This window comes from Pelodiscus sinensis, chromosome 19, assembly GCF_052426305.1.
Source record: "Pelodiscus sinensis isolate ZL-2025 chromosome 19, ASM5242630v1, whole genome shotgun sequence".
Classification (NCBI taxonomy): domain Eukaryota; kingdom Metazoa; phylum Chordata; order Testudines; family Trionychidae; genus Pelodiscus; species Pelodiscus sinensis.
In genome coordinates, this window is record NC_143070.1 from 24,089,343 (window position 1) to 24,114,142 (window position 24,800).

Below are 24,800 nucleotides of genomic sequence, written 5' to 3' on the forward strand. Positions count from 1 at the left end.
ACATGGAGCATATTCTAATATGCAGATTTCTAAACCTGGTGGAGTGTGTTTGAATGGGACAAGCACTTTGCTGAGATTATTTCTGTTCTTTAGTTTTCTAAGTGTTGTGTGAAAACATTCCTCATGAGGAGAAAGTGAATGCACATGAGTGTGGGTGTGTAGGGAAGCAGGTGCTAATAAGACTGTACTTTCAGGGATCATTTTTATAGTTGGAAACTAGAGAAATGCAGCTGAAAGTGGTTGGCCTCGCTATCCATGAGGATGAGTGATAGTGTTCTCTTCTGAGCATGAAGCAAGCAGACAGTAGTGCTTTAATGTCATTGCTGTCTGCTGTTGATGATTGTTCTTTCTTTCCTGTGGGGAAGCTGGAGGAAGAGAACACAGGCTTAGTGGTTAGCTACTGTCAAAAAGTTTAAAATTAGTTTTGCAGTAGAGAGGAATGGGGATTTCACTTTATTGTTTTGTCTTGATTTTTGTTTAATTCCTGGATTTACTTGTAGGCTACATCTACACTGGTATGACTTTGTGCAAATACTTTTAACGCAAGAATTTTTGCATTAAACCATTTGTTCAGGAGTGCACCTACACTGGCATGTGCTTTTGCGCAAAAGCATTTGTGCCAATGTAGATGCTTTCTTGTTTAAGAAAGCTCCGATGGTTCGATGGCCATTTTAGCCATTGGGCTTTGCTGTGCAAGAAATTAACGTTGCTGTCTACACTGGCCCTCTTGCGCAAGAATACTTGACAAGAGGGCTTATCCAGGAGTGGGTGCGTCAGAGTATTTGCGCAAGAACCACTGATATTGTATGTTACAAACTCAGTGTTCTTGTGCAAATACTCGTGGCGAGTGTAGACAGGCGGCAAGATTTTGCATAAAATCTTGCCAATGTAGACATAGCCAAACTGCTCTGGTCTTGATCCTGATGTTTTCATGCTGTTCTCTCACCTGCTGCTGGGTCTTTTTCCATTTGCTTCTCACACTGGATTTAGCCAGCCCCTTGGATCTGCCTCATGCCTTGTCTCCCATCTATTCCCTAGTGGCCCTGCAGGAGGCAGAGATTAGTCGCAGCCCAGTGTTAATTATCCCTTGGGTTAGTGTCTTTCTCCCATAACGTGTAGCTAAGATATTTGTTAGTAACTGGCAGGTGCTGCGGGGGCTCACCCCCAGAGACACACGACCTCAATATTGGTGCACAAGACAAAACTCACCTGCTGCTGGAACAGGAACACTGACTAGCGGTGAGGCCCCTCCCTGGCAGCACTGAGCAGTGAGAGCTGAGTGAAGGGGGAGGCAGGAGCAGGGGGAGAAGGCTCCATGACTGTGTCAGAGGGAGGCTCTGCCCTGGCCAGTGGGGAATCGTTGCCTCTCCGAGGGGCCCAGGCCTGGTGGGTCATTTCCCCAGGGTACTGCAGCCAGTTCTGTCTCCTTCAACAACCAAACTGAACCAATGGATCTTGTACCAACCTGACTACGCAGGCTAGTGCTGTGCGTGCCACAGAGCTTCCTGCAGGGCTGCCCACATGGGAGAGGGAAAGGGCAGTTTGAGTGACCCAGCTCTGCCCCTTCTGAAAATGGCAAGTGTTGTCTTAGCAGTGCCAGGGAGGTGGGAAGGAGCCTGAAGTAACCTCTTGGGACACAGCTGCTGTCACATAGGTGAGAAAAGAGAGTAGGCAGCTGTCACATGAAACTGCAGGCTGGTTTCCCTGACTGGGAATCAAACCCAGGCCACAGCAGTGAGAGTGCTGGATCCTAACCACTAGACCACCAGGGACACATGAAACTTGCTTTTTGGCTCACCTACACTAGCCTTTCACAGGCCATTTTCTGTCCACTTCAGGATGGGGTGGCAGGTCCATTCTCCCTTGCCCAGAGGCGACAAGAACAGAAACCAAACAGAACATCAAAACAGACAGACTGAGTCATGTGAGTTGTCCAACTAGCCCAGGATCCTGTCTCACAACAGCAGCCGATTTCATTGTCCCGAGGAAATCCTCAGGACAGACAGTTATTAAGTGATCCCTCCTGTCGCCCATTCCCAGCTTCTAGAATACACCAGCTAGGGACACCTGCCCTGTCCATCCTGGTTAAATGCCATTGTTTGACCTTTCCTGCATTAAATTATCCAGTTCTGTTTTGGACCTTCTTGTAGATTTCACCTCCACAACATCCTGTGGCATGGAGTTCCACTGGGCGCAAAAATGTTTCCTTTTGGTTTATTTTTAACTTGGTTTCTGGGCTCCCTGAGGCCCTTTAACACACAAGGGCTTTCTCTGCAGCGTGCTGGGGGGAGAAACCCCTGAGCCAGTGACACGGACTGACCTGGGCGCAGGCCAACAAGGGGAGTTTCAATGAAGCTACATGTAAATGGATCCATCTAGTAACCACTGCCAGCCACACGCACAAGGGAGGGGACTTTAGCCAAGAAAGCAAGGACTCTGAGGGAGGGTTGGAAGTGAAGGGGGTTAATCAGATGGACGGGAGTTTCCAGTGCTGGGCTGTGGCTAAGATGGATGCGGGGATGTCACAGGGCACTAGCACAGCAAGGGGACCAGAGAGGCCCTGCTGCACCGAGAGACATGGCAAAGCCTGGGATTGAACCAGGGATCTTTAAATATTTCATCTTAGGCTCCCCACACTGAGCTACCCATAAACCCCTCTAGCTGGTTATTAACTGTCCGGGATGTCTGGCAGCCGTGTCACAAACATGATGCCGTCGTGCCCGGCCCAGGAAGGCGAGACTGGTGTTTCCTGCCACCTGCAGTTTGACTGGCTTCTTCCCCCCATTCCTGCCTTAGCTCCCGGGCTGACCTGGCAGCTGAAGTGGTCGGGGGCCCAGCAGCCTGGGCAGGGAGTCGGGTGGCCAGACCCTGGTGGCAAGAGTCTTGGTGCTACTTGTTTCCCTGCCCCCTCTGGTGCCCTCACTCCCCACCCGCAGCCCCTGCTGCCTGCCTGGGTCCCTGTGCTGTGTCAGATGCTCAATGAACCCTCCTGTTTCACACGGGCTGGGAGTGGCTCTGGGCTCGGGCACAGGGCTGTGTCATTCCCTGTGGGAGCGGGAGGCCCCCGGAGCCCAGAGCGAGTGGACTCCCCAAGGGGCGCACGGTGAGAGTCAGGGGGCTGGCGGCTCAGGGAGGGGCGGTCCCAGGAGGCAGAGGGCACCTGTGACTCTCGGCTGGCAGCTGACACTCTGCTCCTTGCTTCCCTCCTGCTGCTTCACCTCCCAGGGCTTCTTTCTCCTTCCCTGTCCATAGCAGGCAGCTACACAAAGGCAGGTCACCAAACCAGACACCCCTGGGGCCAGCATGGGGCTTGCACCCACGACCTGGGCGTTATCAGCATCAAGCTCTAAACAGCTGAGCCAGCAGCCCACGAGGGGCCCTTTGGGAAAGACCCCACAGGCAGCTGCAGGGACGTCTCTGCCGCTGCCCAGAGCTCGTCTCTGATGGGGCCACGGGCGACTCACTGAGATGTGGGCTGGCTAGTGCAGAAGTCAGAGGAGCAGGAGCCTGGGTGGGTTCAGGGGGGCCTTGAGCAGGAGCAGGTTCGGGGGAGGGGCTGCTGGGCCACTGAAGCAGGTGACCAGTGGTTGGCAGCAGCTCTGTGGGCTGGGCACATGGTCCCATCACCTGGACATATGGAGCCTCCCTCTGTGGCTTGGGCTGGAGGAGCCATGGGCCAGCCACTGCTACAGCAGGAATTTGGGATCAGGTCACCCCACTGGGGACAATGGAGGGAAGAGAAGAGTTTTCCCTGCCATTAGGGGAAAGCTGGCCAGACCCTTTTAGCCACTGGGTTTGTGCAGGCTGGATCCTCCTCCTACCAGTTCTCTGGCCTCAGTCCTGCAAAGCTCTCAGCCTTTTGCCTGTTTCTGCTTCCCTGTCCATAGCAGGCAGCTAAAGTGTGTGTCTGGGGGAGAGTAGTCACTGCAGTGAACAACCTTGTGGCCAACATGGGGCTTGAACCCATGACATTGGTGTTATTAGCACCACGCTCTAACCAACTGAGCTAGCCGGCCTTCAGAAGCTGAGCTCACAAATGTCCCTTTCAGAAAGGCGCCTCGTCTCTGACAGGGCCACTAGCAATTCACTGTGATGTGGGGTCACTAGTCCAGACGCTTTGAGGTTTGGTCAAGGTGGCTGCTGGCTGGCATGGCGCACTGAGACCCAGGGCAAAGAAGCAGCCGGAATCTCCTGCTGCCAGCATCTTGCCTCCCAGCTTCTTCCCTGTCGGCAGCAGCCGCAGCCCCTTTCAGCCACTGGGTCAGCCCAGGAAGAGAGGCAGGAATGGGGCCAAGTAACGAGTCAGGCTGAGGGGGGCAGGCAAAGCTCATCTTGTCTTGCAGGGCCACTGGCAACAGCTTCTCTCTTGTGCGCTGCTGCTGAAGAGAAAAACACCCTGAGAGGGACCAGAAAGACCAATTTAAAAGATTGTTTGGGGGGGGGCACCTGCTAGCGTCAGGGGGGCAAGAGTCAGAGCCTGGCAGCTCCTGGGGACCACAAAAGAGACCACAAGGGTAAGCAGCAAGCTCCAGGCAGGTTAAATTTTAGGGCCCAGCCCATCTCAGCCAGGCAGACCACAGCATCAGACTGAGCTCCAGGGGGCATCAGACACCCAGCAGGAGGCACAGAACTCTTTCTCTGGGGAGCCTGCAGATAAGGAGCCCAAAGCTCATAAAGCAGGAGGGTTTTGCAGCAACCAGCCCAACCCCAGCAAGTCCCACAGAGATTTGAACTCAGAGCACATGATTCAGAGCTCTGAGTGCTGCCTCTTACACCATGGCTACATCTAGACTGGCATGTTTTTCCGGAAATGCTTTTAATGGAAGCCCTTGAGGGCAGGAATGGGTGTGGCAGTGACATCACAAGGGCCTTTTGCAGCCCCTCAGCTTATTGGCTAATGGAGGTTGGGAGGTGGTGACCTCACAGAGAGTCCATGACAATGGCCAGGTGGGACAGGCTGCAGGGCAGGGGCCATCTCAGAGCCCCCCCCCCCCCCCACACACACACACCATGGCTTTGCTGCAGGGAGTCTCCTTGAGAATTGCCCTTGAGGCCTTTTTGGAGCCTTTTCCTTTCCCATGACTAACTGACCTAGATGACAGACGTCCCTGTGGAGAAGGGAAGAACCTCCAATAAGGCCTTTGTAAATGCAGCAGGGGAATTAGCTCAAGTGGTAGAGTGCTTGCTTAGCCTGCGAGAGGCAGTGGGATCAATGCCCACATTCTCCAATTGCAGCTCAGCTCTTATCCCTTATTTTCACTGTCAGGGGCTCAGTGGCCCCCTCCCTCTTCCTACCTGCTCTCCCAAAAGAGACAGACCTGGCTCCCCTTTCTTTGCCACCAGCAATTGCCATGCTGCAAAGCAGAGAGTGGAGATATCAGGCTCTGTGGTGCAATGGAAAGCATGTTGGACTTTTAAGCTGCAACAAAATACAGGACTATGTTGCACTTTAAAGACTAACAAGATGGTTTATTAGATGATGAGCTTTTGTGGGCCAGACCCACTTCCTCAGATCAAATAGTGGAAGAAAATTGTCACAACCATATATACCAAAGGATACAATTAAAAAAAACGAACACATATGAAAAGGATAAATCAAATTTCAGAACAGAACGGGGATGCGGGGGGGAAGGTAAATGTCTGTGAGCTAATGATATTAGAGGTGATAATTGGGGAAGCTATCTTTGTAATGGGTAAGATAACTAGAGTCTTTGTTAGGACCCCGCCGTAAAGTGTCGAATTTTAGCATGAATAACAGTTCAGAGGATTCCCTTTGAAGTGCAGTTTTAAAAGGCTTTTGAAGCAGGAGGCAGGTAATTAAGTCATTGAGACAATGTCCTTTCTGGTTGAAATGGCAAGAAACTGGTTTTTTTCTGTATTTTGTTTCAGCTACTCTAGACTAACATGGCTACTTTTCTAGCACTATTTTAAGCTGCAGTGATTCATGTGAGCCCAGCTAGACATTCAAAGTGTGTGGTTCAAAGTGAGTGGGTTCAAGTCCCACGAGTGTCACTTTAGCTGCTTTCTCATTTCCAGGGCGCAGCTTTTACAGAACAGGCAATCCTTAGGGTGAAACTGGGGTGGGCTTGAGTCCAGACAGTTCCCAGCAGATCCCAGTGAGGATGGAGGGAAGGGGTGGTTCTCGCAGTTGGGGCTGGGAGTTGTTCTGAAAGGCTTCAGGTGCCATTCGATCCTTTTATCCCTCCCTGTCTCCTGTCTCCTGTCTCCTACCAGTGCTGAGCAACACTCAGGCTATGTCTGCCCTACACTGCTCTTCTGGGAAAAGCTACGCAAATTTCAACACCCAATTTGTGCAGCTTTTGCTTCTGCTTTTTTGGGGGGTGGGAAGAGGCTTTTCCGACATTTGGCCTGTTACACTGGGCAAGTCACACAAGGGAGGCAGCAGGCAGAGCCAGCCCAAGGCACCAGCCTTCCAGGGCAGGGGAGGCCAAGGCACAAGCAGCTGCCTGGCCTAATTTATCTGGCTTCCCCAGGTTGGCACCCAGGGGCATTATCAGCTGAGGTTACCCCCTGTCATATGAGCCTTGGGCTCATCAACAGGCTGGTCAGCAGCAGCTGCAGTTACCTGGGCACTGCAATAAGGGAAGACCCTGTGTTTCTGCCTGGCTTTGAACCAGGGACCTTTTGCGTGTTAGGCAAACATGATAACCACTACACCACAGAAACACATTTCAAGGAAGTGAACTTGTCTGACTGTTCTGTTTCTGGCTCTTTCTAACACCCTGCTCTGCAGGGGAGGGGGATGCTCCTTGTGAACACTCCACATCTTGTTCTCAGGGAAGCGCCTAATTTCCTCACCAGCCCCTTGAGATTTGTGGAAATTGCAGTTGGTTCTCTCTTTGGTTCTACTAAAGCTGGACCCCAGGACTAGACTTTTTCTTTCTAAAACCCTGGTGAAAACTGAGAGTGAATTGCTTGTAGGCTGAGAATGTGAGTTAAAGAAGGGCATCACCAAGCATGGGGCTTGAACCCATAACCCTGTAATTAAGAGTCACATGTGCTGCCAACTGAGCTAGCCAGGCTGTGTACAACAGCTTTCCTAATATGCCATCATAGGGTAGCAGGAACCGAGAGTTCTCAAGTGCCTGACTCAAGGCTCTTTCTTGCCCCTAATGGGGGGTTCTGGTCTGTTGGGAGGTTTGAGCACAAATCCCCCTCCTGACACACCCACTTCTTTCCCCACAAGGAACGGCCCCATTTCCATCTCTCCAGTGACAGGAGAAGGGGACGGTTTCAGGATTTCTTTTACCGCTGCAGCACGGGGAGATGGAGGGAATTCAAACTCCTTTGCAAGCTTTGTTCTTCTGGCACCAAGTGTGACAGGAGGGTGACATGCCATGCTGACCGCCAGCAACCAGGACCAAACCTCTGAGAAGGAAAATGTATTTTGTTAAAAGGAACAATGTGAAGTGTGTGTGCAACTGACTGAACGTGACCTTGCGTTGTGTGTGAGAGATAGTGAACCTACTAAAACCAGCCTGATCTAGCTTTTCTGCTGCAAGGATGAGACTAACACCCATGTAACTAAGTTTATCTCTGCATATTGAGATAAAAGTAGCTTTAGGCATTAAGCCAATCGTAACGCTGTCACTAGCTTATGTGATGTGTATTCTATTTTGTGTGCAACCATGAATGTATATAAGGTTTCCACGGACATTTGATTTTGGAATCTTACTTTTGAAACTTCCCACAGCTCTTAATAAAAGTGTTTCTCTCCTTCCAACCCTGAGTCTGGATTTCCGTGACACCTCAAACCAGCTGGACTAGCCAGCCCACATCACAGTGAGTGACTAGTGGCCCCTCAGAGAAGAGCCTTTGGCAGCTCCAGTCATCCCTGATGCTGCTGGAGGCACCTTTCCAAAAGGGCCATTTGTAAGCTTATTTCTGTCAGGCCAGCTAGCTCAGTTGGTTAGAGCGTGTTGCTCATAACTGCAAGGTCATGGGTTCAAGTCCCATCTTGGCCGCTATGGTGATTGCTCCCACCCACACTGTAGCTGCCTGCTATGGACAGGAAAGAGGCTGAGACCTTTGCAGGAAGTTTTCCAGAGAGCTGGTAGGAGGAGGTTCCAGCCTACACAGCCCCAGTGGCTAAACTGGCCTTGGCCTGGCCTGCTTTCCCTAATGGCAGGGAAAACTCTTCTTGTCCCTCCATTATCCCCAGTGGGGTGACCTGATGCCCAAATTCCTGCTACTGCAGTGGCTGGCCCAAGGCTCCCTTCAGGGGGCAGGTTCTGCCAGCCCAAGCCACAGAGGGAGGCTTCATATGTCCTGGAGCATGTGCCCAGCCCACAGGGCTGCTGCCAACCTGGTCACCTGTGTCAGCGGCTCAGCTGCCCAGTGTGGCTGTGTTCTTAAGCAAGAAGCCACCAGTGTAGTGTAGACAGAGCCTTCGTGTGCAGAGCTGTTCTGCTACTTATTGTCAAGGGGGTTTCTTGTGCATGAAGGAGCAGTGTGATAGTCCATGCTTCATTTGCCTTCATTTGCATATTGCTTGCGCAAGAGCCCACTAGTGTAAACATGGCCCCTCTGCTTTCTGCTTTCTGTCTAAGCTTAAAAAAAAAAAATTGTGTGAAGCAGGGAGATTCTAGCATCTTCCTAGGCAAGTGAGTCTGAATCCTGCACCACGACCTCAGTGGGACCCGCTGGGGAGATGTTGGTTTGCTGCAAATCCTTGGTAATGCCAGTATTTGGCTTCCTTCGCTGTGTCTACACTGCGCATTGCTGCGCAATAAGATATGCAAATGAAATGTGGGGATGAATATTTCCACACCTCATTTGCATACCTAATGAGCCATCATTTTGCAGCACAGGCTTTTGTGCAACAAGGAGCTGTCTACACTGCTCCTTCTTGCACAAAAAAACCCTCTTGAGCAGAGCCGTTCCGCCGCTTATTGTCAGGAACCCTCATGCCACTTGGCAGGAAAATCCAGTTCTGACCAGTCTCTGAGCGGCCAGTGCCTGAGGGGATCCAACATGGATCCCTAGGTCACAGGTCACAGGCTCCATTTAGTGGCCCCAGTTACTGACCTAAACACCATCATAACACGACGGCTACGTCTACACTGCAGCCTTCTTGTGTAAGAACTGTTTTGCGCAAGCATTCTTGTGCGAAAGGTCTTCCACAAGAGCACGTCCACACTGCCAAGTGCTTTGCACAAGAGATGTGCTTTTGTGCAAGAGCGTCCATGGAAGTGTGGTTGCTCTCTTGCACAAGAAAACTCTGATGGGCATTTTAGCCATACGGGTTTCTTGCACAGGAAATTCATGTTGCCGGTCTACACTGCCCTCTTGTGGAAGAGCTCTTGTGCAGGAGGGCTTATTCCTCATGGGGAGAGGAATAACTCTTCTGGAAGAAGCCCTGTTTTCCAACACTGTAGTGCAAATTTACTTGTGCAAGAATGCTCGTGCAGTGTAGATGCTCTGCACATTTTTCTGCAAGAACAATTGTTCTTGCACAGAAAGCCTGCAGTGTAGATGTCGCCTTAGGGTTTGTATGCATTTAAACAGTTCACATATAATGGAAATCCAAGAAAGGTGAATGTCTGCATTAAATCAACACTCTCTCAGGGGGCACTTGGATTTGAACCAAGGACCACTTGATCTGCAGTCAAACACTCTGCCACTGAGTTACACCCCCATGTGAGAATTGGGTTTGCAGCCAGTATTGAGAAGTGGATAGGGAACAAGAGACTTTTGTGTAACACACATCTCAGCTGGGATGGTCCCTCACTGACCCTAGATTGTGACTGGTCCTAACAAGGAGTTTGTCCTGAAAGCAGCAGAACTGGGGCAGGACAGAGGTTCTGTCCACACGGAAAAGTTCTTTTGGAACAATGGCCATTATTCCAAAATAATGCAAGAGTCTACACAGCAATTCCGTTAGTTTGAAATAACTCTGAAATAAAGGACGGCTTATTCCAACTTCTGTAGACCTCACTGTACGCAGAAAAATGCCTATTCTGAAATAGCTATTTCAAAATGAGGCGTGTGTACATGCTCCACTTCTGCTATTTCAGAATATCCCTCCTCTCCCCCAGGGCCATTCTAAGTTATTCAACCTGGGGCTCTAAATCAAGGTAGCACGTCTACATTAGGGAAGCCTCCTTGGACTCATTTTGAGGTTTCCCTTCAGTGTAGACATGCTATCTTGGAATAACTATTCCTGAAGAGCTTATTCCAAAATAAATGTGCCGTGTAGACGTAGCCAGACAGTCCTGAGAGATGAAGCAGCTGAAGGGAAGCCAGGAGAACAGAGGCCAGTCTGAGAGCTGAGTGCCCCAGGTGTCTACCCCAGGCCTTCTGTCTAGGTCCCAGGTGTAAGGGGCAGCACTAATGACTCTGAATTCTCCAACCTGAGTTCAAATCTCAGTGGGACGGGCTGGGGTGGTTGCTGGAAGGTCCTTGTGCTCCAGGCTTTTTGTCTTCCTTGTCCTGAGGTTCACTAAGGGGGGTTTTGCTTGTTCGAGGCCCATTAGAGCTTCGTGAGCAGACTTGTGGTCAGGTGCCTGAGGCCCATCTCACCCCCGAGCTCAGCCCATGCTGGAGGCAGCCAGAGAGTGTGAGCAGAACGGGGGCGGGGGAGTTGTATATTTTGGGAAGGGTCCTGGCTCCCAGCCACACACCTTGGAACAAAGACCAATGGTCCCTGCACAAAGTGCATTGTGGGAATGAGAGTTGGGGCAGCGGGAAAGGGGCCAACCCCTGAGCACCAGCGAGCAGGTGGGAGAAGATGGGAGTGAATCCTCCTACCTCTCACATGCAAAGGGAGCACTAACCCACGTGCAACTCATCTCTAGTGCTCTGGCCTCCAGCAGCTTTGTGCCCCGCTAGGGTGGGTTATTTCAGAGACCAGGGAGGAAGAGGGAGGGGTCTCTGGATGTGCGGAGCCCCCTGGCTCTGCCTGTGAAAAGAAAGAACAAGGGCACAGGCAGAAACGTCAATTCCACTTTGTGCGTCTTGACTTTTTCAATCTAAGGACTTTGAAGAAAGACTTCAAATATCTGCTCCAGTGGTGCAATGGGTCAGTGCACAGTACTTATAAGGCAGTACTTGTAGGAGACATGCTGAGGTTGTGAGTTCAAACCTCACCTGGAGCACTCACTTTTAGTCCCTGCTGGGTCATCCCCTTGCGGTGGTTCCAAAACTTTTCAGCATCACGCCCCCCCCCTTTTTGATTTTTGAAAACCCTCATGCCCCCCCCCCCCCCAAAAATAGAAGCAAAACTTGTTTTAGCAAAAAAGAAAAAAAATTGATTGGGGGAGAGCTGGGTCACCTCTTCCCCCTCCCCTGGAATTTCTTCACACCCCCTCTCCCTCCTGCCCCGGGCTGGCCCCAGAGCTCAGGCCCTGGGAGTCTGATCAGCAAGTGAGACTCGCCCGTCAGTCCAAGCTGCTTTCTTCCCGGCCACGTAGGAAGGGGCCACTGCAGGTGCACAACCCCCTGGCCTGCTGTGTCTGTGGAAAGGGGGAAGAGGACACACACTTGTCACTGGGGAACAGGGCGCATGGATCCCACTCATTCCTGCAGAAAATGAAACAGGCTGAGCATTTGCAGAGAACAGGCCAGAGCCCTTCTCCTGTCCCTGGAGAGATGGAAATGGGGACGTTCCTCGTGGGGAAAGAAGTGGGTGTGTTGGGAGTGGGGTTTGAGCTCAAACCTCCCCACAGAGCAGAACCCCACATTAGGGGCAAGAAAGAGCCTTAAGTCAGACAGTGGAGAACACTTGGCTCTTGTTATGCTGTGATGGGATATTAGGAAACTTTTTGCATACAGCCTGGCTAGCTCAGTTGGTAGAGCATGAGACTTTTAATCTCAGGGTCATGGATTCAAGCCCCATGCTGGGCAATGCCCTTCTTTAACTCACATTCTCAGTCTGCAAGCAATTGGCTCAGCTTTCATTAGGGCTTTAGAAAGAAAAAGTCTAGTCCTGGGGTCCAGCTTTAGTAGAACCAGAGAGAGAACCAACTGCAATTTCCATCTTCTGAGGAGAAGGGAAGAGGATTTTCTTCTCCTCAGTTCTAGCCACATCAGCCCAGGGAGGAGAAAAAATAACCCTCCGCCCGCTGATTGTCCCCTGTCAGCTTCTGTAGCTTCACCTCCTGCCACAGCAGCTCCAGCTGTGAGCTACAAATCTCAAGGGACTGGTGAGGAAATGAGGAGCTGGCAGCTCGGGTTAGTGGCTTCCCTGAGAACAAGAGGTGGAGTGTTCACAAGGTGCATTCCCCTCCCCTGCAGAGCAGGGTGTTAGAAAGAGCCAGGAACAGAACAGTCAGACAAGGGCCACTAGCAAAGTGTGTTTCTGTGGTGTAGTGGTTATCACCTTTGCCTACCCCGCAAATGGTTCCTGGCTCAAAGCCAGACAGAAACACAAGAGCTATGTCTCTCATTGCTGCTCCCATGTGTTCCCAGGTAAGTACTGCTGCTGCTGACCAACCTCTTTCTGGGATGAGCCCAACTCCCATATGACAGAGGGGAGTGACATGAACTGAGAATACCCCTTGGTGCCAGCCTGGGGAAGTGAGATGAATCAGGCCAGGCAGCTGCTTGTGGCTTGGCCTTGCCTGCCCTGGGAGGCTGGTGTATTGGGCCGGCTCTGCCTGCTGCCTCCCTTGTGTGACTTGCCCAGTGTAACAGGCCAAATGTTGGAAAAGCTACAGAAATTTGGTTTCAAAATGTGTGTAGCTTTTTCCAGAAGAGCCGTGCAGTGTAGACACAGCCTGAGTGTTGCTCAGCACTAGTAGGAGACAGGGAGGGACAAAATGGTCTAACGGCACCTGCAGCCTTTCAGAACAGCCCCCAGCCCCTACTCCGAGGACCAGCCCTTCCCTCCACCCTCACTGGGGTCTGCTGGGCAGGGCCAGACGGAGGCATGGGCGAGCCGGGCAGCTGCCGAGAGCTCCAACCAATGGGGGCGCCTGATGGCAGATGTAAGGGGCGTGTGGCATCCCTTACAGCTGCCATCAGGTGTCATGTCCCGAGCTCCCGCAGCCTCAGCCTGCCCACACCCCTGCGGCATGGGCCAGCAATGCCCTCCTCCCACGACCGCGGCTCCCCACAGGGGCCGGCCCTGCTGCTGGGAACTGTCTGGACTCAAGCCCACCCCAGTGTCAGCCTAAGGATTGCCTGTTCTGTAAAAGGTGCCCTGAAAATGAGAAAGCAGCTAAAGTGACTCTGCTGGGACTTGAACCCACAACCTTTGAATGTCTAGGGGGGCACATATTAGCCATAGCAGCTTAGAAGTCCAACATGCTTTCCATTGCACCACAGAGCCTAATGGATGCAGTTTGTGGGGCGGGGGGATGGGGAGTTGATAACTTCATTCTCTGCTTTGCAGCTTGGCAATTGCTGGGGGAAAAGAAAGGGGAGCCAGGTCTGTCTCTTTTGGGAGAGCAGGTAGGAAGAGAGAGGGGCCACTGAGCCCCCGCCATAGAAAATAACTTCTTTCCAACACTCCTCCCAAATCAGCCTTTTCCTGAACCAGCAGTTCTATGGGTGGCCAGGGGAGAGAAGGGGCTCTCTCCTGTGAGCTGTGACCCCCCCAGGGGAGTCTCACACAGAGGTCTTGGGATCACAAGCTCCCTGTCACTCCCATCATGCAACAGGCGCAGGTCCAGCCTGTTCTGTAAAAGCCACGCTGGAAATCAGAGAGCAACTAAAGTGACTCTGGAGGGATTTTAACTCACAACCTTTAAATGACTGGCCTGGCTCACACTGAGCACTACAGCTTAAAAGTCCAACACGCTTTCTATTGCTTCACAAAGCCCTCCAGCTCATCACAACACCACCCTTCCTTTATCGCCTCTGTTTGCTTTCCAACAGGGCAATTCCTGGGGTAGAAGAAAGGGAAAAGCTGAGCCAGAAGAACACACGCTCCCCCTCCCACACTCAGACCCCCCCATACCCAGCCCCCTGCCATGGCTTAAACCTGGATCCAGAGAGAAGAGCCAATGCAAACAGCCCCATGGCAGTGTGGGAGTCAGCATGTCGGTGGGTGGGGCGGGGAGCTGAGAGAGGAGCTGGGGGCAGAGCTGGGCTCTATCTCACTACGGTTGCATCCCATAGCTCAGAATAAGCGATGCAATTGTATAGCTTATTTTGAGTCAATTTTGAAATAGCTTATTTTGTAATTTGGCTACACAGCACTTAGTTCCAAATAAATCGCTATTCTGAAATGCCCCTCACTCCTTGCGCCATGAGGTTTAGTGAGCACGTTATGGTTTAAAACAAGGGGCTTGCTTTGAAGACGCATCTGTGTGATATGAGCACCATGTTCTAAACCTCCGAGCTAGCCGGCCCACGGGTGTCAGTCTCACAAGTGGCCCTTTCAGAAAGGAGCCTTGGGCAGCCGCAGCGATGTTGTGGGCTCTGGAACAAGGTGGGTGAGGCAGATGCACTTCTTGCAGGCAGGGGAATTAGCTCAAGTGGTAGAGCGCTTTCTTAGCATGCAAGAGGCAGTGATATTGATGGCTATAGCTCAGTTCTTAGCCCTTATTTTCCATGGTGAGGGCTCATTGGCCCCCTCCCTCTTCCTATCTGCTCTTCCAAATTAGACAGACCTGGCTCCCCTTTCTTTTCCCCCAGCAATTGCCATGCTGCAAAGCAGAGAGTGGAGATATCAACCACTGCAGTCTGTCAGGCTCTGTGGTGCAATGGAAAGCACATTGGATTTCTAAACTACTGTGGCTAATATGAGCCCAGCTAGATATTCAAAGGCTGTGGGTTCAAGTCCCACCAAAGTCACTTTAGCTGCTTTCTCATTTCCAGGGCGCAGCTTTTACAGAACAGGCAATCCTTAGGGTGAAACTGGGGTGGGCTTGAGTCCAGACAGTTCCCAGAAGCAGGGCGGGCCCGTGTGGGGCCCTGCGGTCATGGGAGGAGGGCATTGCTGGCCCATACTGCGCTTTTCTGGAAAAACTTGCTGGCCACTTGAATTTCCGCAAAAGCACTGACTTCCTACTTTAAGAAATCAGTGCTTTTTGCAGAAATACTATGCTACTTCCGTTCGGGAAAAAGTCCCTTTTGCGCAAAACTTTTGCACAAAAGGGCCAGTGTAGACAGCTAAGATTTGTTTTGCGCAAAAAAGCCCCGATCGCGAAAATGGTGATTGGGGCTTTTTTGTGCAAAAGTGTGTCTAGCTAGGCCATGAACGCTTTTCCGCAAAAAGTGCCTTTGCGGAAAAGCGTCCGTGCCAATCTAGACGTGCTTTTCCGAAAATGCTTTTAACGGAAAACTTTTCCATTAAAAGCATTTTCGGAAAATCTTGCCAGTCTAGACATAGCCCATGGGACCATCACACTGCCACATGTTTGGGTATCTCAGATGGTAGCTGATACTCTGCTCTCCTGGCTTTTTCCATTCAGTGGCTTCACCTCTCCAGACCCTGCCCCATCTGTATGTGGTCTCAAGGGAACTATCTGGCTCCCTCTCCGGCAGAGGAAGGAGAAATGTTGCCATGTCTTACACCTGTTGGCAGCATACAGACCCCGGCCCTGAGCTCCATGGGACAAGGAGAAGCTCCGGGAGATGGTTCCCCTGGGATCACGTCTCACATGGATCCAAAGGCTGGGGGCTCCCAGACCCACCCTACAGATGGGAATGCCAGTTCCTAGAAGCTCCCACCTAGAAACCCTTGAGTGAGGGTTCACAAAGAAGCTGGGGGGAGAGGAGTCACAGAGGTGTCTGGGTGTGTGAGTGCAGATTCTCAGCTGCTGAGCTAAGTTCAAGAGCAGCAAAGGGAGAGGAGGGGAAGTGGCTGCCAGACACTCAGGATGGCCCCAGGAGCTGAACCAAGAACTGTCCTTGCGTTTCTTGCCTTACAGCGTTGCTTCTCCGCTGTTGGGCTAAGATCAAGCACTTCCTGCCTCTTGGAGAGGAATAAAGGCCGTGAGAGGCAGCAGTACCCACTTGTGCCTGTTTTTTCAGGGTTAAAGTAAAAGCTCTGCAAAATGCCACGCTGCTACATCCCCACATTGCATTGGCTGGAAATCAAACCCAGGTCAACTGCTTGGAAAGCAGCTATGCTCACCACTATACCACCAATACCTGTGCTGAGCACAATTGTGAAAATTAGTGAGGGAAGTCCACATCTGCCATGAAGCGCACTTGAGGCAAGAGTGTGCCCGTATGGTTTGGGGTAAAGCATACCTTCTTGCCCGATTCGCTAAAATCAGGGGGGGTGATGTGCGGGTAGAAACAGCTCTGTAGCTCTCTGTGGCATGAGGGATTGGGTGGCAGAGGAGTCCCAGAGGTTTCTGAGTTGGTGAGCATAGTTTCTCGGCTCTTGGGCTAAGTTCAAGAGCAGCAAAGGGAGAGGCAGGGAAGTGGCTGCTGGACACTCTGCATGCATACTGTGAGGAACTGGACCTAGTCCTGGGGAACCCCTGTCTCCAGGGACAGTTGTGGAGTCTGGGATGGAGACACCTGGGCAGCAGCGGCCTGCTGACCAGCAGCTCCAGGATAAGGAGAAGGAGGATTCCTGGAACGTTGTGACCCTCACCCTAGAACCGGTCCCCCAGATACAGAAGGCCTCCCAAATGTCTTCAGGCACCGGGGAGGGAACATCAGGTGAGTGCTGTGAGGTTGTAACACACATGGGGCAGGCGGGAGCACAGGGGATGATGCGCTATCGTGACGCGTCATGCTGATCATAGGTTGGGGGACACCACAGATGTCTGACCCCACAGAGGGCCGTCCTCCCCCCACCATGTGTGCAAGGCATCACCTGCTCCTGCAGAAAGTCCTGCCTGCAGCCAATTTCCTAACACTGGATGTAAGCACCTAAGTGCAATGGGGGTGTAGCTTGGTGGTAAAGTGTTTAATTGCAGGTCAAGTGGTCCTTGGTTCAACTCCAACTGCTTCCCTGGAAGGTTGATCAACTTCAATGAAACCTTTGCATCTCTGGTTGTGTCGCATTCAGGATTTCTATTGTGCTAGGATTCCTAAAATTACTACAATTCCTGTGTCAATGCAGGGAAGCCAAGCAAACCCTTCTCAACTGAAACAAGTTCAAACCTGCTGTGTCTGGTTTCTATTCCCAACACGGGTGTGATCTGAATGCCCATTGATAGGTCTTTGGTCTCCATGGGCTGTTCTGTGCAGAAGAACAAGAACCGCGCTCAGCAGGGGAGGAATGGCCACAATCAATCTTCTGAAGTTTGATTTAGTAAGTCCAACTAAGACTCACTAAATCAAATTCAGAGGGTACCCCACCAGCTTCCAGTACTTCTGCTCTTTGCTCCCTTTGGGTTCCCACGGTAGGGACATAGCCAGGCTCAACTGACGGAGGCCAACTCTCGCTACGTAGGGTATGTTTACACTTGCACCCTCTTTCCAAAAAGGGATGCAAATGTAAAGATTGAAAACTGTAAATGAAGCCACCAGGGACACAGACAATGGGCCTGCAAAAAAATGAAACAGCTGAGCACTTTGCAGAGAACAGGCCGTCGCCCGGCTGGGAGAGGCTCCATCATGCGTAGATTTTGCGCAGGGCCAGACTGCTGGGAGCAGGCTCTGGTCATGGACTTTCCTCTCCTCTCTGTTTCCTCTTGTTACCTCCTGCACCTGGGGCTGAAAGAGACGTGGGCTGCAGGCTGGTCCTGCCCAGCTGCCTTCCCCAGTAGGAGCAGAAAATGCTTATCGGATGGCTCACACATTGTCCCCAATGCACTCGCCTAAGGGCCTGAATTCTTGCTGCCCTTGGGTGAACCGAAATGCCCCTTCTGAAGGGTGGGCTTCCCAGCTCACACCCCTCCTGTCACACAAAGCTTGCAAATGGGGTTGATTTTCCTCCATCACCCCTTGCTGCTGCGCTAAAAGAAATCCTGAAACCAGCCCCATCTCCTGTCACCGGAGAGATGGCCCTGTGCTGGGATATGAGAAAGCATCCGAGAGATGCTCCTTGCAGCCCTGAAAAAGGGGGCTCTGGGTGGAAGGAAACCAAGTAAAGCAGGTCCCAGTGGGCATAAACTGGGCACCTGTTTGGCCCAGTTGAGTGAGGGGTGGTTGGTGTCAAGGGCAGCGCTCAGGACTCAGAACCCTGGAATCTGAGGCCCCTTTCCTGCCTCCCTTTCCGGGCTGACCCAGTGGCCGAAAGGGGCTGCAGCTGCTGCTGACAGGGAAGAAGCTGGGAGGCAATGTGCTGGCAGCAAGAGCTTCCGGCTGCCTCTTTGCCCTGGGTCTGCCGGCCGCCAGCCACCTTGGCCAACCCTCAAACCAGCTGCACTAGCCAGCCCACGTCACAGCGAGTCGCTAGTGGCCCTGTCAGAGAAGAGCCATTGGCAGCTGCAGAGACGTCCCTGCAGCTGCCTGAGGCGCCTTTCTTGAAAGGGCCACTGGTGAACTTCACTTTCATTGGCTGGCTAGCTCAGTTAGTTAGAGTGTGGTGCTAATAACACCAAGGTCATGGGTTCAAGCCCCATGCTGGCCACAGGGGTGTTTGGTTTGGTAACTTCCCTTCCTTTAGTTGCCTGCTATGGACAGGGAAGCAGAAACAAGCAAAAGACTGAGAGCTTTGCAGGAAGCAGGGCAGAGATCTGGTAGGGGGAGGCTCCAGCCTGTACAGCTCCAGTGGCTAAAAGGGCCTGGGCCTGGCTTCCTGTCCCCAAAAGCAGGGGACCTGATGCCCAAATTCCTGCTGCTGCAGTGGCTACCTCAAGGCACCAGCTGGGGGGCAGGCTCTGGAGCCCAAGCCACATGGGGAGACTCAATATGACCGGGAGGCCTGGAGCATGTGTGCCCTGCACAGAGGCTGCTGCTGGGGGCCTGCTTCAGTGGCCCAGCAGCTCAAGTTCCTCTGAACCTGCTTCTCGCTTCTCGCTGCTGAGGCCCCTGACATGAGGCAGTGGGACCATCAGAGGAAGGTGCCAGCCTTAGCCCTTCCTCCCAGCCTCCTCCCCCTCCCAGGGTCTTTCCCAAGCCCCTACCCAGTTCTACATTCCCCACATAAAAACCAGAGAGTTTGTTCTTTCAACAGGGAAAAGTCCTGTTTGTGTTACCAGCAAGGGGAGGGGGAGAGGGAGAGGGAGAGGGAAGGGGATGTGTTGGGGTATGTTGATGTTGGGAGGGAGGCACAGAGGGCAAAAAATGAGGAGTAATGTTAGTTGAAACCAAGGGGCTGGGTTTAAACTACTGCAGAAGAAAGGACTTTCCCCCTGGAGCTGCCCTGTCCTCTCCAGAGCCCTTAGGCCTGTCCTCTCCAGAGCCCTTAGGCTGGCACTGGGGAGGCCTGAATCCAGGCAGTGCCCAGCCAAGGGGGAGGGGTTAGGGTTAGTCCCATGCTAGGTATCAGCTGCTGTAACATGTGGGAAGAAGATTGACTAGGGTCATGTTTTGGAAAGTTTAAGCTGGTCTCCCTGACTGGAAATTGAACCCAGGCCACAGCAGTGAGAGTGCTGGATCCTAACCACTAGACCATCAGGGACACATAAAACAAGTGTCTTTGCTCACTTACACTAGCCTTTTGCAGGCCATTTTCTGTCCACTTCAGGATGAGGGGGGGTCCATTCTCTCTTGCCCAGAGGGGACAAGAACAGCCAAATAGAACATCAAAGCTCCCTCTGGGGCAGCGCTACGGAATGGATCCGGCTGGCCATTGGGGTGACTAACGCCATCAACAGACGAGTCCCCGAGAGACTTCTCAGCCCAAGTGCAGAGACTGTGGAGTCTCCCACTCCCAGCCCAGTGGCAGAGGGGCAGCGCCCTGAGGAGGTGGGTCCTGAGGCAGCAGAGACCGTTGAAGGGAACAGAGACAAGGGAGACGTGAGGTAGAAGAAGGGGAACAAGTTGCCTCTTCTCAAGGGAGACGTGGTGGGAAACTGCCGGTTCCGGTGCAAGCCGAGCTCCAAGGGCTGGTTCCTGCCCCAGTGGCTCCTTGCAGGGCCTGGCTTGACATGCACCAAGAAGTGCCGTGTGTGGCCAGGAGAGCGGGTGGGGAGAACGGAAGGTGTTGAAGCAAGCTGGGGCTGCCGGGTCTTGGGGGATCTGGGCATCAGGGGGAACCTTACCTGGTTTTGTGTCCCCTTGCAGCAAAGGCTGCAGACGTCCCAGAGGCTGGAGGTGCTGCCATTGGCCTTGGCCTATGTGGCTGCAATGCCCTGGTCCCTGCCAAGGCACCACTGAGGAGCCTCAACCCCAGCGCTGCCTCCTCCCAGCTCAGCCTAACCTGCCTAGGGCTATGTCTACTCTCATGGCTTTTTGGTGAGTAATATGCAAATGAGGCTAAGCATGGAATATCACTGAGCATCATTTACATACCTAATGAGCCACCATTTGTTTCAGAAGAGGCTCTTGTGCCAGAAGGAGCATTTACACTGTCCCTTCTGGCACAAGAAAAACCCTCTTGTGCAATGCCGTTCTTCCTGAAAGGTAATAGATGTAACGGCATTGCACAAAAGCGTTTTTCTTGCGCAAGAAGGGGCAGTGTAGACAGCTCCTTCTTACACAAGAGCCTCTTCCGCAATTTCTGCTGAGATGTGTTTTAATAGTTAAATTCCTGGATTGCCCTTGCTCATTAAAACTGCTGTCATATGGTTGGAAATGGGGAAAATATTGAATTTTATTAACATCAGCAGAACTGATTTACATAGGGCCTGTGTTTTGTGTAGTCTTGCCTTAATCTTTGTATTCGTGCCCATTAGTGTGAAAGAAGATATTTGCATATATATTTGCATATACAGACAACTGTGGATAATTCCCTGTAATATTATCACTCTCCTATAACTTTGTATTAACATCTCCTTTTAGACATATCTCTAAGGCTATGTCTACACTCGCGGCTTCTTGCGCAAGAACATCTTGCGCAAGGGTTCTTGTGGAAAAAGTCATGCGCAAGAAAATGTCCACACTTCCACATGCACGCTGTGCTTTTCTGCAAGAGCTCTCATGGCAGTGTGGACGCTCTCTTCTGCAAGACAGGGGTGAGGATGTGGAAGGTAGAGAAGTCTGGGCACAGGATTCGGGATGGGGGGAGTCTTGGGGCTGGGACTGTGTTTGTGTGTTGAGGGGATTCCTCTGCTCTGGGCTCCCCGACGCCCTTTAACACACAAGGGCTTTTTCTGCAGCGCATTTGGTGCCGTGAGAACAAAGCTTGGAGAGGGGGTTGATTTTCCTCCATCGCCCCTTGCTGCTGCGCTAAAAGAAATCCTGAAACAGGCCTCTTTACCTGTCACTGGAGAGATGGCCCTGTGATGGGGGTATACTGCAACACGGAGCCTGGCTAGCTCAGTTGGGAGAGCATAAGACTTTTTATCTCAAGGTCATGGGTTCAAGCCCCATGCTAGGTGATGCCCTTCTTTAACTCACATTCTAAGTCTACAAGCAATTCACTTTCAGCTTTCACCAGGGTTCTAGAAAGAAAAAGTCTAGTCCTGGGATCCAGCTTTAGTAGAACCAGAGAGAGAGGAACAAGCTGCATTTTCTATATTCTGAGGAGAAGGGAAGAGGATTTTCTTCTCTTCAGTTCTCGCCACATCAGCACAGGGAGGAGAAAAAATAACCCTCCACCCGCTGATTGTCCCCCGTCAGCTTCTGTAGCTTCACCTCCTTCCACAGCAGCTCCAGCTTTGAGCTACAAATCTCTGTGTGTAGCCATATGGAATACTGAGTTTTCAGGCTGGCCTCTGCACTTCTGGCTTCCCTCCTTCTGCTTCATCCTTCTGGCTTCGACTACACGGCACATTTATTTTGGAATAAGCTGGTCTTGAATAGTTATTACAAAATATCTTATTTCAAACTAGCACGTCTACACTGCAGGGAAACCTCAGAATAGTCCGAGGCAGGCTCCCCAGTGTAGACGAGCTACCTCGATTTAGAGCCCCAGGAAGAATAACTTAGAATGGCCCCGGGGAGGGGATAGTTCAAACTAGCAGCAGTGGCGCAGCTACACAGGCCTTTTTTTAAAATAGCTAATTGGAACAGGCGTTATTCTTTGTAGAATGAGGTTTGCAGAAGTCGAAATAAGCCATCTGTTACTTCAGAATAATTTCAAAATAACGGAATTGCTGTGTAGACTCTTGCAGTGTTATTGTGGAATAACGGCCATTGTTCCGAAAGAACTTTTGTGTTTGTGGATATAACCTGCGCAGCCCAAAAAATGTGATTGGCAGCTTGTACCCAGAATCTTTCTGCCAATTGCAGTGGAGAGCTCTGAAGACATGGACCCAAGGCAACCACCTTGATTGCCTTCTGCTAAGGCCAGGCCGGAGGGAAAACAATCACTCCTTCGAGCTGGAGTTGAACCAGCAACCTAAGGATCACTTGCCAAGCACACACTACAGTCCTCCGCTCTGCCAGCTGAGCTATCGAAGGGAGCCTGACTAAGGATGAATAGTCCAGGTTGTCCCTTCTATAAGTCTCGGGGCACGTGCTCCCCCAAGTATATGACATTGCTGATGAGGGGCAGAAGCGCACAGGTGCTGTCACAGGTGTTGTACCAATAAAAGCAAGCAGGATCTTATGAGGGGGATAAGGCAAAAAGCCACATTTATTGTAAAGATAATAATAAAGAATAAAGAAAAGATAGAAGCAAACAACGTTGTTTAACTACTTATTCCTATCACTACTTAACCCTTATAAATATATATATATATATATATATAAACATTCATTCAATCATTCATCCAGGTTCTGTGTAGTTGTTATAGTTACCAGCCTGGAAGTTGCTTGTGACAGAATACTGGCCAGGTATTCTGTACACAAGTGAGGGCAGTGGGGAGCAAAGTCCTGATCAGATGCGCATCTGAAGCTCCTGATGGGCAGGCAGCAGAACGTTGGACTCTGATTCCATAGTCTTTTAGTCCAGTTCTTATAGGAATTTCTTCCTATGCCAGTCTATGGGAATTGCTACATCATGTCCAGGGTGGCTGTCAGGTGCTCGTCAGTGATCTCATAGGGTGGGTCTCCAGTACTTGGTTTTCTCCACTTGACACCTTTTGGTTGCCCTGGCACCTGACGCCTTCTTCAGCCCTTTGTTGCTGCATTCTCAGGCTGGCACCTCTCAGAACCATTCATTCATCGTCCAAGCACTCTATCTCTTACGTACATTCCCTAATTAATGTTTCCCATACAGTATTTTGTTTAATAATAACTTTACATATACAAGAATTGTAGTTACAAAATGTCACAAGTTTCTGGGTGGCATTTCTTAAAACATTCTCTCTCTGAGTGCTGAGTTACTGTTATAGTTACAATGTTTCACTTTGCGATTAGGGTTAATTGCTTCACAATGCTTTGAAGAGAATGGGCATCAATTGTGCAACAATAAGTTTGAGCGTGCCCTGGGACACAGAGAGGGGAGCTGTTTCTGGCTACATAGTATTATATTTTTAACAGTTTTAAGTTACATGACCTAATATTACATTCCTAACAAATTATATTCGAGAGGGGCAATAATTATAAATCTAAACATTTAACAATCTTAACAAATAATAATAATAATAAATCTAAACACTTTAAGTTGTGGGGAACAAATTATGGGGAGTCACTTCCACTTGGGGGAATCATTTTTAATACATTTATATGTTATCCCTACACAGGTACTTCACATGCAGACGGACCGCTTGAGTGAAACCTGAGCTAGATCCATCCATGTCACAGCAAAAGGAAGAAAGTTGGGTTCTTCTCATGTGTCTTCTTTGTTCCAGAGTCTCTAGGGGTGTGGTCGGGGCAGGGCCACAAAAAAACAAACCACTTGAATGAACCTTGGTCTAGAAACTCACAGAAACACCCTTGAGAGTTTCCTTGCCTCTACTTAAACGTTGACAAAAATTTTGTTGCTAACTCCTTGGCCAACTCCGATTGCTGTGGGGTTAAGAAATTCTCTCTCCTTAATTCTGTGTCCTCAGGAAGGGAGCAAATTGAAGAAGGTCAGGTCCTCTCCTGGGGGCTCCAACCCAAACCCTAGGATCAAGGGATTTACAAGCCAGCTGATTAATGTTTGTTGCATTTCTCCCTCCCCACATCTGGGCCAAACCTCAAAGGCCACTCTACAGCCCCAGTGACTGGGGGAGATGTGCATGTTAGAGCTTCTGCCCACTGAGCTGTAGCTTTCTGTACCCAGGGTGCCAGACACTGCCAGGGCTGGAGTGAAATGGGGATTGGCTGAACTTTGGGAGTCAAAGATGTTGTCTGGGACCATGCAATAGAACAGTTTCACCAGACTTCCTGAGGAGGGCACCATGGCTCAGTTGACTAAAGCACCTCTCTAGTAAACAGGAGATCCTGGCTTCAACTCCCAGTGGTGCCTTTTGACACCCTTTGCTCACATTTTCCTATGTGTTTCTGGGACACAGAAGAGGCCTCCCCTGGCCACCCATGGAACTGCTGGTTCAGGAAAAGGCTGATTGGAGAGGAGTGTTAGAAAGAAGGAAACCACAAGTGAGAAGCACCCACAGGCCCTAACTCTCCAAGGCTGCAGGAGCTGCAGAGGTTGCACCCTCAGGCTCTCTGAGCACGGACACCCCCAGGGAATCACAAGGGTGTGTGGTGCTGGCTCTCCTGTCCCAGCAATTGCAGTCATAGCCCTGCCTTGCCAGTGCCAGTCACAGCAGCTTCTGAACCTGCTCCAGGCTTGTGGTTTCCTTCTTCCCAACACTCCTCCCCAATCTGCCTTTTCCTGAACCAGCAGTTCCATGGGTGGCCAGGGGAGGCCTCTCCTGAGTCCCAGGAGGACCTAGGAAAATGTGAGCTGTCACCTGGGAAACGTTCCTGGCTTTAGGCAACGTGCCAGGACCAAAGGGCAGGCAGCATCCCCCATGATGCAGAGGAGCAGGTCCACATCTCCGGCC

The 24,800-nt window shown here is 51.2% G+C and overlaps 1 protein-coding gene and 11 non-coding genes across 12 annotated transcripts in view; 4 read left to right on the top strand and 8 right to left on the bottom strand.

The window, feature by feature from the left end:
* LOC142821620 (zinc finger protein RFP-like) overlaps nt 1-24,800 on the bottom strand; it is a 244,336-nt gene that overhangs the window by 159,412 nt on the left and 60,124 nt on the right. The window lies entirely within an intron of this gene.
* On the top strand, nt 179-394 carry LOC142821712 (small nucleolar RNA U3). Its single transcript, XR_012898398.2, has one exon. It is a non-coding gene; the product is annotated as a small nucleolar RNA U3 (small nucleolar RNA).
* Nucleotides 1,701-1,772, bottom strand: TRNAE-UUC (transfer RNA glutamic acid (anticodon UUC)). The gene has a single exon. It is a non-coding gene; the product is annotated as a tRNA-Glu (tRNA).
* On the bottom strand, nt 3,943-4,016 carry TRNAI-AAU (transfer RNA isoleucine (anticodon AAU)). Its single transcript has one exon. It is a non-coding gene; the product is annotated as a tRNA-Ile (tRNA).
* TRNAV-AAC (transfer RNA valine (anticodon AAC)) lies at nt 6,615-6,687 on the bottom strand. The gene has a single exon. It is a non-coding gene; the product is annotated as a tRNA-Val (tRNA).
* On the top strand, nt 7,912-7,985 carry TRNAM-CAU (transfer RNA methionine (anticodon CAU)). The gene has a single exon. It is a non-coding gene; the product is annotated as a tRNA-Met (tRNA).
* On the bottom strand, nt 9,587-9,658 carry TRNAC-GCA (transfer RNA cysteine (anticodon GCA)). The gene has a single exon. It is a non-coding gene; the product is annotated as a tRNA-Cys (tRNA).
* On the top strand, nt 11,024-11,117 carry TRNAI-UAU (transfer RNA isoleucine (anticodon UAU)). The gene is made up of 2 exons: nt 11,024-11,061; nt 11,082-11,117. It is a non-coding gene; the product is annotated as a tRNA-Ile (tRNA).
* Nucleotides 13,187-13,291, bottom strand: TRNAR-UCU (transfer RNA arginine (anticodon UCU)). The gene is made up of 2 exons: nt 13,255-13,291; nt 13,187-13,222 (listed from the first exon to the last, which is right to left on the bottom strand). It is a non-coding gene; the product is annotated as a tRNA-Arg (tRNA).
* Nucleotides 14,656-14,760, top strand: TRNAR-UCU (transfer RNA arginine (anticodon UCU)). The gene is made up of 2 exons: nt 14,656-14,692; nt 14,725-14,760. It is a non-coding gene; the product is annotated as a tRNA-Arg (tRNA).
* On the bottom strand, nt 19,367-19,438 carry TRNAE-CUC (transfer RNA glutamic acid (anticodon CUC)). Its single transcript has one exon. It is a non-coding gene; the product is annotated as a tRNA-Glu (tRNA).
* Nucleotides 22,234-22,323, bottom strand: TRNAY-GUA (transfer RNA tyrosine (anticodon GUA)). Its single transcript is given in 2 exon segments — nt 22,234-22,269; nt 22,287-22,323. It is a non-coding gene; the product is annotated as a tRNA-Tyr (tRNA).